The sequence below is a fragment of the Electrophorus electricus genome, chromosome 18 (genome assembly GCF_013358815.1).
Source record: "Electrophorus electricus isolate fEleEle1 chromosome 18, fEleEle1.pri, whole genome shotgun sequence".
NCBI lineage: Eukaryota > Metazoa > Chordata > Actinopteri > Gymnotiformes > Gymnotidae > Electrophorus > Electrophorus electricus.
This window is the reverse complement of record NC_049552.1, coordinates 12,054,601-12,070,785: the sequence shown is the minus strand read 5'-3', so window position 1 is coordinate 12,070,785 and position 16,185 is coordinate 12,054,601.

Below are 16,185 nucleotides of genomic sequence, written 5' to 3'. Positions count from 1 at the left end.
AGACCCTGCAAACAGAACCTCTGTTAAAAACACGAGCGGTACGAAGAGAACATCGGATCGGAAGCCCGTGGAGACACCCCACCCCTCGTGAAAAAAGACTATCCAAATAATGACGTGTTAAAAATAACAATATAGTACCTTTGTGGTGATTAAAGATTAAGGCAAACTTGAAAACATAATAGCGTGTGCTAATGGGTGGATCACATCACAATTATGTATGCGCGCTAACGATCGGGATGCTTAATTCAGTAAAATGTTCGCAACAGACTAATGATGAATTAACCTAGATAACTTTGTGCAAGGTCTGGCCGTCTTTAATAGTACAAAGTCTGGTGTTTGTCTCTCATCTCATTTTTATCCACTGTAGTTTCAGATCTGTTTAGTAGGGGACTTTCAAAGCTCAAAATAGACCTACATAAGAAATATGTAGCCCTATGCACGTATTCTGCTTGAAATATGCCCTCAAATTACTTTTCCGTGGAATGTTCTCCATTCTGAGTTTAAGACATTATTAATCCCCTCCGAATACAATTTACTGAGACCCATTTTATGTCTTGTTAGACACAAACTACATCAGGACGACTAACAGTATTATTATTAAATAGCATTTTGCACTCTATTTTTTTCATATCGCAAAACACCCGATAAACTGACACTGCTGTGAAACTTTCACTTTACCCTCTTGGATGTGGTAAGAAGTTTGAAAGCAATTTTGCCACTGGCGCGTGCCGTTACGCAATCGCGTGAAGAGCTCAAATTTAGGAAGTCAGATCCTGAGCACACTGCTGATGAATCTCTATCAAAAAGCAGTGTTTAACGACAGAGGCACAACAGTCGGATATGGATATTTGTGTCGGTCTTAATAATACATGTTTTCACTCTTCCTCCTGGTTCTCTCTGATTTGTCACGGCTGGGTTTCAAGTTTACCTATCTCAAACTTGAAGGCTCCCAGTACAATAAATATTTGATTGCCGTTTCTCCTGGTCACTGTCGTTCCGCTGGCGCCTATGGAGCAGTAGGCATTTATTTTTTAATGAAAATCCGAGAAGTAAAGTACTAAAATCGTGAGCGATCAATGACAATGCGATATGAAGTGTGGAAGATGCATGGGGTGGGGGGGGGGGGGGTGGGGGGGGGCTGTGCACTGCTTGGTCCCGAATGATGCTCCATTGCCCAACAGCGCTGGGCTGCTTGCAAATTCAAATATTTACAAGCTTGTTCGTCATTTGCTGCCAGCGTCGCAGCAAATGCAAGGATATGTAAATATCCACGCGCGCGCGCGCACCAGGAAGGGCGCACGCTACCTGGGGTGTCTCATAGGCTCTCTTGACTGGATGCACAAGTACTGCGCGTGCTGCCGTTAATGAAGTGGCACCAATGGGAGAACGTCAGTGGAGCAGTCGCACGCGCACACACACGCACACACACACACACACACACACACACACACACACACACATATACACACACACACACACGTCCTCTTGTGTTACTTACATCTTTGTAGGGTGTTTCCATTTGTATGTTTTTGAAGGCAAGTATTGATATGCCTATGACAAAACCTTAATCCTAATCCCTGCAACCACAGAAAAATCTTTAAAAAAAAAAAAAACTTTTTTATTTAAAAAAATAAATAAATAAAGCTCAACATTAAAATTATTTTCATTGTTGAAACCAGCCAAACGTCTCAGCACAATCACATTTTTTATGCTCTCTTATCATGATAGGACATGCATGAACGCACACGCGCGCTCACGCGCGCTCACACACACTACACACACACACACACACACACACACACACACACACACACACACACTGCTGAAGGACCTGTAGTCCTTGAAATAAGATTATTGTAGTGGGAAACCTTTTAAGATCACCTTCAAGACACAAAATGTGCCTTGAAACAGAAAATCTAATTTTGCAACATCCAAAGGCTGCCTCTTAAAACATAAGAGAGGCTTTCCCTACATACCTTAGGCTTTGACTATTAATCTCCTAATTTGGGTATTGTGACAGGGCAACCTAGGTCAGACGCTCGCGGATGTAGAGCGATGGATTTATTGTATTCCAAGTTCGTGGTGGGTGAACAAGCCAGGGTCAAAACCAGGAAAACAAAGACAGGGGTAATCCAAATCATTAAAGTAAACAGTCTGAGTCAAAAAACCAGAGAGCCATCATAAACCAGGCAAACTATTCCAAAAAGGGGCAGGCAAAAATCAGAAGACAGAAAAGCACAAAACAAAACCGATACACAGGCGAGAAGTCAAGAAATGACTGCTCAGTATGCACAGTAGATACTAGTGGCAATGCTTCACAATGCTGGGAAGTTCTAGGTAGGTTTAAATACAGTTGAATGTAGAGAAACGGGTGATATCAATATTCCCGTGATGAGGGTCCGAAGGAATGTGTATGATTGTTTGAGTCGTTAGCCAGGTGACGAACAGCATGTTGGGTGTTGTAGTGTTCTTGGGGTTCAGCCGACGTGACAGGTATACATTTTCACACTGATCTTGCTAATCCCAAACATCACCCTCTGACAACATACCCTCTTCCTTCAACAAGCTTTATGAACACCTGTTTATTGGAGCAACAAATGTTTTTAAGTTCTTTACAAACATCTAATTATAGGGTTGATCATCATCTGTAAACATTCATATTCTGGCTCATTCCTCCCTTTTAAATCTAAAGCAATGCTTGCCTAAAACCCATAAAATCAACATTAAAGATCAAATTCAGCTCTGTTCATTCTGCAGGGTGCAAATTCCCAGCAAGCAGAATAATACCAGAATCTACCATAGGTTATTTAAACTTCTCGCTGCATGTAAGATTAGTAAGATTTAAAAAATACTCAAATAAAAAGTTTCCTCTTTAATATACCTGCTGTACATGGTAGATCCCTTAATGATCATGTGATCTCATTAAAATATCATTTCCGACTAAGGCATCGAATAATCAAACAGTCCTGCGGTACTTGCCCCTTGTTTGGGTCTCTTCAGAGGCATCCTGAACACAGTCCCGGTGCAGCTGCAGCCCTGGGGGAGTCTGAGTTTATGAAAAACCCATTAAAGAAATAACACACCACCACTACAACATAAATCAAGCATCGACAATCCCGCACCTACAGGGGACGGCTAGGGACAGCTTTGCAATTAAGCCATGCACAAAAACATTGCAAAAGAGGTGCCCACATCAGCAGATTTTGTTGTCCTCTGAGACATGGGCAAAGTACAAGATCCCAATGTCAAATGATGCGTAATTGTTCTGCTCATACTCTATCCATTCAGTGTCTACCAGCATTCAATGGAGGAAACACAATGTCACGGAGAAGTTGCCATTAGATGTCTTAAGACCACTGTTGAAAGGCAATGACCTTTGGGAGCTGTAATTAGTGTAGAATCAATCATTCAGTTCTGTGGAGTGTTTGAATCCTGAGAGGCATACGATAAAATTCTATGTATGTTTACCAAAGTTTTGATATTTGAATCTGAATTTGTTATTGTACTTACAAGAGATTTTCACTTTGTGCTGGTGGCATGCCCAAGTTACCTACCGAAATTTACATATGAGAATCAACATTTCAGAATTGTAGATTAATCAAAACCACAACCGATGTGCGTTACTGGAAGCTACAGTTGCCAGTTGTTACGATGCCATTAAGAGAAGGTCCATGCATTCTCACTGAACCTCTCAATCAGCAATGTTGTTATTTTTGTTCTATTATGAGTTCTGTGGGAATTCTGCCAAGACTCTCAGGGGTTGGAAGTCAACGGAGATCAGTGCAGCCAGTTGCGGATGACCAGTTCTGCTAGCAATCAGCAAACCCTTTTTAGAGGTTGTCCATGGTCCGTGTCACAGAGCAGAAAGGCTGTTCTACTCATTGCTGAAGTGGCCCTCTGGACGAAGCCCTCTCTCTTCCAGCTTGTTCAAATTATAGACCGCAGACACACCGGTGCAGTGAAGCGTAAGCGCCGTCTCCCCTTCAGCAACCAGCAGTGGAGGAAAAAATAAAAGCCAGCGTTTTCCTGCGTTTCCTGAAAGATTGCTTTCAGCAGATCACCAAGATTGCGGAGGAGGCTGAACTTCATTCGCACTGCGTGCTACAATGCCCGCCTGATTGTGTGGTCATCAGATCAAGTGTCACATCCCCCCACCTTGTGATATAAGCACCTGACTTATTATGCAGGACATGAATAGATGCAATTTTCATGAGATCTTTTTCAGCCTAATAATGAATAGAGTCATACTCTTAGGTTATGACATTATATCAACATTCTTGAGCTTCTGTCATGTTATGTCTTAGTCTGCTTACATAGACATGAGAGAGTCTCTCTAACTAGCCCCTTTGCCACTAATGCCCTTGGCTAATAATGATATCCATCCAAGTCACCATCCAGCTTAATTCGTTTATATCCGTGGGCACGTGAGCTGTGGTGCCGTCGAGGAGACCGATAACCTTCAGCACCCAGTAAATCCTGCGCCACGCTCAGCGAGAGCAGCACGACTTGATTTGCAGCATAGAAAAAGGTGGGTGGGGACAGAGAGCGATTAATGTCATGGCATGTTGGCGGGACGTGAAAAGTGGTTGCATTTCTTCTTCAACTGAAAGCCCCATGAGCATTTCGCGGGCAGTGATGAAGGCGCGCTTGTGTCTCGTGTCGAAGATGAAAGAGGGGTCCCGCAGCCGTCCCGCACTTGTTATTAAGAGTTCAGGTATGCTCCACAATCGGCCTCCACCGCCATTATTCTCCTCGTTGAAGACCCTTTCCGGCCTGCTCAAGAACAGTAATCGCTACGCGGGACGGCACTCTAATATCATCACTCGGTGCCTTTGGAGGCTTTGATGGGGAAACTGAGATACATCCATTTCAATCTCAGCTCATTAATCTCGTAATGGTCTCCCCCATCGATAATCTTAACACTGCTTGAAAAAGAGATTTTAAAGTGGAAATAAAGCTGCCTCTGGCCTACATGTAGATTATTAATAATTAATAATTCTGCCCTGTGATTTTGCTAAGAGGTAGATGATCTATATTGAATCAGAACCTACAAAATCTGTAGTTTAATTATAATTTCCAATTTTCACTCTAGTTTAAAAACAATGAATAATAGCTCATCTCTCTCTCTCTCTCTCTCTCTCTCTCTCTCTCTCTCTCTCTCTCTCTCTCTTCTGCATGTAAGTGTATGTGTGTTTTACATATAGGATTAGCTCCGACTTATATCAGCATGTAAATAAGATACAACAAAATAAACCCTAATAGACAAGGAACAATATGAATACATGTTCCACTACATTAAGAGTTAATTTTTCATATCGTGTTTGGAAAAGGCATTTCTGTCAACCGTCACCGTGCAGTTCACCTTGCAGAAACATGTCATGGAACAGTGGCCCCAAGCGTGGGATTTCATCCGGGATCATGTCATGTGGGCATGGCAATGTGCCTGCTAGTCCTCCAGGTGCATGGGCCAGGTTTGATGCTCAGCTTTTGTTCTGTCAGGAAGCCAAACAAATGTAACCCGGGTCACATCGCTCTTCCCACCGTTCCATTCAGCCTGCCGTGAACCTGTTTGGCCCCAAAAGCTCCCAAGCGCCTCATCTGCAGTCAAAGCCTGCCATCTATGTGGAAGTGCGTTTACAGCCTTGATTTCACTCCCTCATAAACCTTGGAAAGATTTATGGTTTTAACTCCACCCACTGAAGATTACCACTATATACCATGAAGGAGAAATGTAGTTAATTTTGTTGCTTTACCAGCTGGCATACTGCACTTCCAAATTGCTTGGTACTTACACTCACCATGGCATGCCCTCACTTAAAGCAACTGTGGGCAAAAAATGGCAAAAACGCTGAGCCAGCACAATGTCTAACAAAAACAGTGTTCAAAAATATACTTTTCCTTGTTTTTGCTACAGTTCGTAACAAACACAGGAAATGTCACATCCAGGCAACTGTCAAAATAACAGATCACCTGGGGGACACAAACTTTACTAAAAAGCAGCTAGCTCAACATGGGAATCATTACTGAGATAAACTAAGCGATCAATGTAGCATCCTGCTTCATCTGGTGCCAAACAAATCCTAATTGCACTGAAGCTGGGGGAGGACAATAGCCACCATTCACTGAGCATGTGTTGAAACATGTGTGTCATACTGTATGTCCAGGAACACAAGCAGGTTAACCACATGTGGTCTACTGTATGTCCAGGAAGAAATGGTTAACCATGTGCCCTCACAAGCTTTAAGAACTATATGCCATTGTGGATATTCGCACACTTCCGCAGGAAATCAACAAATCTAATATATTCAGCCCAGTCTTTTTGCTTCTCTCTGAAGCTTTCTAAAGGTTTTGTGGATTACAGGGGTTACTCAGAAAGGGTACTGTTACAGATCCCATACTCCCTTGTTCATATTGCACCGTTTAAATGGCCTTATTGGAACAGTGTGGATTGCTTGTTTTACAGCAGTCAGCAATACTGACAACTGACTTTGCCAGTCATTGACCTCTCAGCCATTCGAACCCGTCCAATGATATTGAAGCTTCATGGGGCAATCGAGTGGCAAACCATTCCAGTAGCTAGTATAATGGAGGGAGCCTTGTGCATATTTGATTGAAAGGAAATATTTCATCTTCCGAAATGAGGTCATGAGAATTTACCCCTCAGATTAGTGATGCTCTAATCCCAAAAGTGTGGATTAGATGCAGTTTCATTACATACAAAACCATTTCCTGTTAACCATAGGCTGATATTACAGAACACTTTTGATTCTTAGACTGATGGTGATGTAAGTTAATTTATCATTACCTACATTCCCATGAGTCTTATTAAGTGGCCATTATGGTCTAATCTCCATACAGGCTCAGAGAGTTTCTACGCAAATTCAATAGGCGGGATTTGTCGTATTAATATCAGCAGTCTTGCGGTCTTTTATTAAAGTCATCAGGTCAATCCTCTCAAAGATTTGTGCAAATGGAAATTCCCCAGACAGCTTATATTACCACTCAAATGTAATTTTTTTCTTCCTGTGAGCAAAAGCTTATATGAATTGGACGTGCAAATGGTGCAAAACTACAAAAGTGAATAAAGCTCATAATGTCATTTTAACTGAAAAATGCATTATTTACTAACACGGACGGTATCTTAAGCAATAGCTCTGTTATGGAATGAATTCATGCAGTCTGCCTTTTGATTTAACAGGGCTGCCTTTTCTGCCATCATCAGAAACTTGCTGGACTATACTCAGTCCTGCGTTGATTCGGTTGTTTTAGGGAGTAGAAAGAGACATTAGGCTACTATTGACTCAACTAATTAGCTAAATTGCACTACAGATTTAAAAACCTCCTGAACTGCTGAATAATCAGTAATGATTTAATAGTGCATAGAAATGACTGCAAATTGACAATTTACCATCAATTTAAATTAGTTTCCAGAATTATAAAAAAATAAAAACAAACAAACAAACACACATGCTGTTTTATCCATACACCTGAATGCTGTCTGTTCAGTGCATTTGAAGCCCTCTAGCAAACTCTGCTGAGGACTCTGTGGCTTCTTGAGTCCGGCTTGGTAGTAAATAGATAATTTTTCAGGGCTTGGCCTTAGCGTTGTTTCTCCTTTAGTCACAAGATATGTGTACACTCAGAGAAGAAACAGCATTAGTATTCTCCACTGGTGCTGCACTGTAACAATAGCACCTAGCACCGGTTCCCTTCGCTAGGATAAATTGCACAAAGGTTTGTGAGCGTGCACGCGCTTGCGCGCGGTGTTGAACCGCACATTAAGGTTGATTGCTATAAGACAAGCAACCCACGCTGTTCCGACCAGGCCATTTCCACAGCGCAATATAAGCAAAGCGCGAGAATGGCGTCTGTAGCAGTGTGCTTTCTGACCAGTCCCCGTAATCCATAAAACCCGATGGAAAGCATCGACTACAAACAATAAAGTCTGGCCCAAAGATATTCAATTCATTGATTTTCTGCGGAAGTGCAGAAGTCCGGGAGAATAATCGCTCTGCTCCGGCTCTCTCAGGTGTGATACAAAGAGAACCGCATTGCTCTAAAATGTGCCTGAGCTCACAGTTATTAAAAAAAAAACACCTCTGGATCTACCGCTTTTTCAGCAGAAAATCTTAACAGCTGCACATGCCTGACAAATCGTTCACGTCTCATTTGAAACGTGTTGTATAACGTACGTATACGTTATATAATGGTAGTGATACGATAACAGTAGTTCATCCGGTGAATGATCAGAGTCGATGGGACATTTTCAGATAGTAGCGATTGTTTTCTGTTCTGTGAAAGGACCTTATCAGCAAGCCCGCAGGCTGCAGCGTGGGCTACGCGAATGTCTCTCGCATCTGTATACTGCTCCCCAAACACCGACCAGTATCTTCGACTGTTGTTCACAACGGGTTATTTTTGCGTGCCGACTGGACCCCCGGCGGATTCTGCAGTTATCTGGAAATTTGTCCCATATATTGCTGCAGAGAGCCGCGGCCGTCGGCTGCTCCTCCGAGAACGCGCGGCCCCACCGAGACGCCAATTTATTCCCCCCTGCGAGTTTCCACTGAGGATGGAAGAAGGCGAGACAGAAGGCAGTCACAGAAAACGACGAGATCTGTCCCGCTCTTCGCTTGCTAATTCATTTGAAACCGGCGGGAGCTAGCACTCAGGCTTACTATGCTGTGTTTAGTGCTCCCGGAGGCATGCCAATTACAACTGAGTTCAAATTGTTTAATTGCACTCAAACAGTTTTTTTTTTAATTATTTTTTTTTTTAACGGTATAACGTCATTAATGCTAAAATGCTGAGATTTCTTATGCTCTGGTATAGGGAGCTGACTGATTTCCAGTATCTCAGTTCTGGTTGCTTGATAACTGAGCAGCTGAAATTTTAATTAAATAACATTTCCTATTTCAGTAGTGCAAGAATCCACTGGTTTCCTGAGAGCTGGAATTAACATTTTATCACTGACCTATAAAACTCCACTCTCTAATGGAGTTCCACAATAGGTCTATTAGGTGTTCAGAAAAAAAAAAATTTGAATACCTACAGCAAATTATCTTCCACCGAGCCTCCAGTAAACTAGCTTTACTTTTTTATAGTTTTTAGCTGACTAATCAGTTATATTACATTACAAATTATTATTATTATTATTAGTAGTAGTAGTAGTAGTAGTAGTAGTAGTAGTATTTAGGCTAGTAGTAGTACTAGAAGTAAGAAATTCATTATTTATATACTGAGTATAATTTTTCTATCCAAGTGTTTAATGTTGTAGCTTTAATATACATAATTTCAGAAGCATTTTTGTTGATAAACTACCAACCATTCACATAGTCTGATAAACTGCACCTGTTTTTTTCCTCTCACGTGTAAGCAGTTTTGGGATATACTATAATAGGTAAGTGCTGCCATCTAGTGGGCATGAAGAGACATTTTATCTCTTTGTGACAGAAGTGGCTCAAGTTGTATATTGTACCTTCAACGGTACTGGCTAGAGCGGCTAAATATGTTAATAATCACCCACTTTCTCTAAACTGATAGCACTATAGGATTATATACATGGCGATTTATTTCAAGATTCTCTTCAGCAGCAACTCAACAAATCTGGCAATATATACACCAGTGGATTTGGGATTTAAATAAATAAATGTCAGCAATATTTAATACTAACACCAAGTCTTCAAGTCATCTATTTTTTGCTGTGGTAAACATAATGTTTACTATGATTTCTGCAGTCCTGTAGTGTAACATAGATTTAACTCTCTTGGGAAGTCAACCAAGAAATCACTCTTGTAGTGCTTGGAAAAGGGCTGTCCATATAATACATAGTGGAAACATGGTTCATTTAATGGAGATCATCATATGATCATATGATGACCATAACGTACAAGCACTGCTCAAAATAGGCCAATCACTTTTTGAAGCTCTAGGGATTTGTATAGAAATTTGTCCCATGTTTTGCGGGAGAGATGTTTTCTTTGACGTTCCTTAGGGGCGATTTTCAGGCGCATGACTTCACACTGCAAACATTTCCCAAGGGGGTTTCTGCGGAAGATGGAAACCAGGGCTTTTGGCTGTAACGGGCCCAGTAACGGCACTGGAGCCCCACCGAATGAAGAACACTTTCGGATATGAAAGCATCCACCTTTCTGGGCACACAGACTCGGTAATTTCTAGTGAATTCAGGAGGATGAGTGTGCTTTCTTCCATCTCAAATGGGAATAATGTGAATTATACAGTATTCAGTGCTGGAATTCTCACTTAGTTTATGTACGGGGTTAAAATTACACGGGTGATTGATTCAGTGGATATATATATATATATATATATATATATATATATATATATATAGATAGATAGATAGATAGATAGATAGATAGATAGATAGATAGATAGATAGATAGATATTAAAGCTCCTTTTGTGCACAATAGCATTTTTCATATTTTTCAAACACTTATAGGTTTGTTGACACATGCAGATCTTAATATACTTTTATGAAGGAGTGCCATGTAGTTTAAGGGACTATTATAATATTAGCAGAACATGTTATGCTACAATGATGACTCTATTCTAAATATTTATTATTTAGGTATTCTCTATGGCATATGTGATTCCTGTAGGGTTTATCTGGCCCATTCCCATTTAGGACCTGGTCTGTGTTACCACTGGTTAGTATCAACATTGCTCATTTTTTGGTATTTTAGTAAGACATCTTTTTTTTTCCTTTCAGATGCTCTACACCTCACCCACAAGCTGCTCTCTCATTGGTAGATGCACTAATTAGCATTATAACTTCAGGCCCCTTTGCTCTCCTGGGTATTCTGGAGATAGCTGGAAATTTGTCCCACTTACTGCAATGAGAAGAATTTATGCAATTTGTGGCAGTTTGGGGGCATAAGACGTAATAACATTTCCTGCTGCCTTTCCAGTTGTGGGTTTATGAATCCCCTGCTGACTAATTATCCTGACCATAGGATCAGCAAAATACTGTGAAATGTTTACCATGTGGATGAGAAGCAGTTCCAGTGAAAGGAGTAATGGTCAGCAGCATTTAGCCTTTTCAAGTTACATCAGTTCAAATGAATATAACCAAACCCACAACAATCATCCTTATAAAAACTGAAGTTGTTACCATAGATACGACATTTTGCATCATCGATAAAACAACATGTGTGTATGTGAGTGTGTGTTTTACAGCCTTACATTAAAGTGAAACCTAATGACTGTACAAGCTGATGGACAGCAGAAACTAATGTTTAGCTTATATTGGTTAGGGAAACATATGCTCTAGATAGGTGGTTTACTGATTATTGATTCCTGAAATTTAGGATTCAGACAGGGAATTGACATTAGAGATGCATGAAAAGAACTTACAATAACAGTCAAATCTGGCCCCTTAACCTACTTTATTTTAGCGATATCCTTGTGAGTATATTGTATTTAATTGATTAGTATTGTTGTTTTTCTTCTCTTTGTAAGACAAATTCCTTAGATATTTAAATGTGCTTGGCAAATTAAATGATTCCAATTCCAATTTCATCTCCCATTATAATTCAAATCTGCAGAGGGTGCTTAATGAACCTTTATGGTCAATATCTTGCTCCCAATGTGTCATGTTACATAAGACACTGAAAATAGAATGGAGTCAATAGGTGCCCTGGTTTTGAAATGTGCTTGGGCAGGTGCAGGAATTTCTTAATTGCTAGATGTTTCAGCTGAGACTAATGATATTTCCCTGGATGGAACCTTCTATGGCTCACTGCTACAAGACGATATCCCACCGAGATTTCCTTGTGCCCAAGCCAAGTACTGACATTTTTTATATTTCCAACCTGAATTTACTGCTTTACACATGCTCAAAGAAGGACTGGAGTCTGTTTTCCCTCAACTACCTTGCCAATATTCATCATGATTTGAGGCTCCTCATATTGACTTCAGTCATTCACCACTATAAAATTTTCATTGCACAGGATGCACCTGTGCTCATTTGATTGCTAAACTGGGTAAACTGAAATCAAAGCCAAACACACACACACACAAACACACACACACACACACAGATACACACACACACACACACACACACACACACACACACACACACACACACACACACACACACAGACACACACACACACACACACACACACAAGCACACTTGAGGTTGACTGCAATCTTTCAGTGGGAATCAACATATGAAGGAATTAAAGCACAACAGAACTTTTGATCGGCCAGGACTGGCAGACATCCTCTCCCTTGTACCCAAACTCACAAAACTAAACTGCTTTATTAGTTTATATTACTAAATTAATTTATTAGGTACATATAGCTTGTAGGAGAATCACTTAATGATCACTAAACTATTTTATTAGCTAGACGTGGCTTACAGGTGCATTTTAACAGTAGCAGTGTTAAATGCCCATGCACACTTTGTCAACACTCTCTACCCCACCAATCAGTGGCCAGCTTCTAACCACATGACCATTGCTTACCGTATATTATTTGGGTAGCTTTCTGTTCTGCTCACAGCAGGGTCGCTAACATAGTAGTAGCATAGTTACAGGACTGCTGAAATTTATACATGTGCCATTGTCATTGCAGGCGCACCACTCGAAAATATGTAGACAACTTTGGTTTTTCAGACATGGGCTATAGGATGGCTACATACGTTCGTGTCACAAAACATGGCCTATAGACTCCAACTATGCATGTACAAGGCATCTCGTAGTGGTATGGGGAGATAATTAAGTAGATTCAGGTTCTGCCTTAGAAAGTCACTTTTTGATAACTAATTCTATGAACAGTCTGTTGCTCTGAATTGAAGGCGTGGCTGAGAAAGCTCCCACCATCCAATCTACATGGGCAGTAACAGCTGACTGTCCTCTGCAACTCTTCTCCCACTTACTCATCAGACACAGGCTCAAGACTGCCCACAGTGTTTTTCCAGACTCCCTCTCGAGGATGGTGGACGCACTGGGAATAAGTTCCCTCGTGTTGCAGTAGGCAGGGCTTCAGGATATGACCACTCGCCTTCCCTTGTGGACAGCAGCTCGAGGAGAGGACTTGACATAGTTGCCAAGGAACTAGTTTTCACTGCACTGAGACACGAAAAAGAAAAGTTTCTTGACACAAAAGCCTCTTTCAAGCAATATTAATTGCTAGCAAAACTGCAAAGTATGGTAGTTGAAGACTAATGTCTAGACACCAACTCCAGAGCTGTTGCCTTGGGCCCAGCCACAGTAAAAGCATGCTCCTAGCATGGCTCTTTGTGTGGGTAAGGAGTGCTCCTGCACACCTAGGCAACTCCCAATTTCTTTTTATTGGCAACCCTGGTCCCCCTTTTTGATAAGAAGTGAAATGAATTGCGAAAAGCCCTGCACTCAGTAAAGGTCGCGACGAGAGGCAAAGGGGCTAGATCAATGACATCCAGGGTGCTGACACAGGCAGAGCCGTAAATCAGTCACATGCTGTGGTGTAGTAGACGTAAAAGCTGAGAAATAAAATCCCCTGGGACGAATTCAGGGGTTGATGAAACAGCAATTGCTGAACCAGTTCATGATGGACTGTGTGTATAATGGAAAAATTTAAACAATAGAAAAATAAATGTACAAAGGTCTGTTTGAATTATCTTATATTCATGTTATAATTAAAAGAATAATGCCTCTGCTTTTGTTCTTATATGTGTTTTTAAAATACATCAAAATCAGTTTATGAGCTCAATTAATAACCTAATACCGTTTTGTTATAACTTTTTGAGACCACTGAGAATCTTATGTGCATTTGTAACTTCTCGTTGTGTTTTGTAGTCAGCAGCATCTGATAAGTATGGAAATCAAGCAATGTCTTTGAATAAAAGCTAGTCCTTGGAAAAGGCAACATCTTTGCGTAAGATTAACATCTAACATTAATAATGTCCTCTTAGGGGCTAGCAGGGTTATTAACAATAAGCACCATAAGATACAATCAAAAGCAGGCAAAATATTTGCCGACATCAACTCTATTCCTCAACATCAGTGTCAGACTGCATGACTAATGTGAGATACATAAAGCTTGCAAAAAAAGACACCTCTCATGGCTGTGTAGCATACCTGTAACAGAAAGAGCTGCAGAAATTAAAAACATAATTGCAGGGCAATGCTGAGTCATTAATGACTCCTTCCTACAGTGTTATAACTGCAGGGTGTTTTCCTGCAAGAAAATGTTTCAGCTGATAAAAGCTTTGTGGGCAGCTCTTTCACATAATCACTCTATATGGCGTAACCCTTCCTACTCCTCACCCCCTGCGAGGCAGTTTGCTTCTCTACAGCTCATTGCTGTATAATCTGTAGTTCCCCAGATCCTAGTCTATAGACTCTGTCCTCTAATCCAGTATGTCTTTAGGTCTTGAATGAAGTCAAAAGCTGTTGAAAGTAAAAGTCTTCCTATCTTAAAACTGGAATTAGGGTTAGGATATTCTACTGGAATATGAATTGAAATTGTGCCCAGTGTGTATATGTGTATGTATGTATACACATGTATATGTATATATATTTAATGTTAAGTATATATAATGTTAAGTATATATATATGCACATTTTATTGTTAAGTGTATAATACACAACATTAAAATATTTCTATATGTGAACGTATGAAATAATATGAAATAAGTGTTGTTAAGTTCATGATATGATTTTGGCTTTATTTACCCTCCCTTTCTGTCAGTATTACTGTTATATATATCATTTCTCTAAGATACAACTAGTCACATTAAACTCGTTACCCTTTGAACACCTTTAATTAGCACAAAACGAATTTGACATGCGAATTGTTTACCTCTAACCCCTTGTTCTATGATTAGGACACTTTGTTCCACTCTTTTATGATTTAAAGGACTGTCAGAAACCTGCAAGCGAGTTCGCCGTATTCTGCGGGCGGGTGTCCTTCGCTGAAGAAATGTCACCCCTTTGCATGCCCAATTTCTTACAATGTTCCCAATTAGGGCTTTGTTTGAAAACATCCCCGCTGAGGCTATTTTCATTTACCTGCTGTTATCTTTCTGAGTACTGGGGTGGGAGAGAGATACATTCTACCGAATACTGATGAATCTGATCTCAGCATGGGTTTCAAACCAGAGAGCCCCTCCCCCACAGCTCTTCCCTGAACACTCATCGTACTGTTTAACATGCAGTCCCCAGCACAGGGCCAAGAAACAATGGCAGCTGTTTCGAGAATAAAATGAACAGGCGGCCCCACCTTTCCTGAGAGGTTGTCGGGAATTTCGGGATCCTGGAAGGGGAGAAAGGGAGCGTGGGTAGAGCGGAGCTGAAACGGGGCAGTTTGGAGTAGAATGTAACATGCAGTGTATAATGCAGCTGCCTCTGACATGAGACGGTGATGGAGTGCTCGACCATGGTCCACGGTGCTCCTGGTACAAGCCCAATTACTGCATATGTAAGAATAGGCCAGGCTAATGGCCATTGTAGCATTCATGCTGTCCAGTGTCAACCAGAGGATGATGGGTCCCCCTATTTGAGACTTGGTTCCTCTTGAGATGTCTTCCTCTTAGCCTTAGGGAGTTTTTCCTCACCACTGTCACTTTTGGTTTGCTCTATTGGGGCTTGGACCTGGACATATGTAAAGCTTCTTTGTGACAACAACTGTTGTAAAAAGTGCTATATGAATAAACTTTGCTTTGTTTTGATAAGTACAAAAATATTTATTAATGCTGACATTAATACTTTGGACATTACCTGTCTTTCTAACATTGGTCTATTGTTAGATACTCATCTTTTTTTAGAATGGGAGAAGTCGTTTAAACTCAAGTGTTTGTATGTCTGCACGACTGGAAAGTCTGCCATTAGCTCTTGCCAAAAGCTTCCAGGATGCTGGCCAAGTCTGAAGTATGGAAAGTAGTAGAGAGTGAAATTCCCACAGAAGTCAGGGCTTCCGGCTTGCTTCCCGAAAGTTCGTCAGACCATCATTCGCAGAGGGCTTTATGGACCATCCTTGTGTATTTTGGCTCTCCTCACTGACTGCTCATCCAGTCATATTACACAACAATGATTTCCAAATTCATTATAATTTCCAAATTCCAAAGAACTTTCATATGATGAGTGAGAATTTACATTTGGCACTACAGCTTAGCATGGATGATGTGTGTATCCTCTTGGGACTGGTCATTTTGTCATGAGTCCATATGGCAA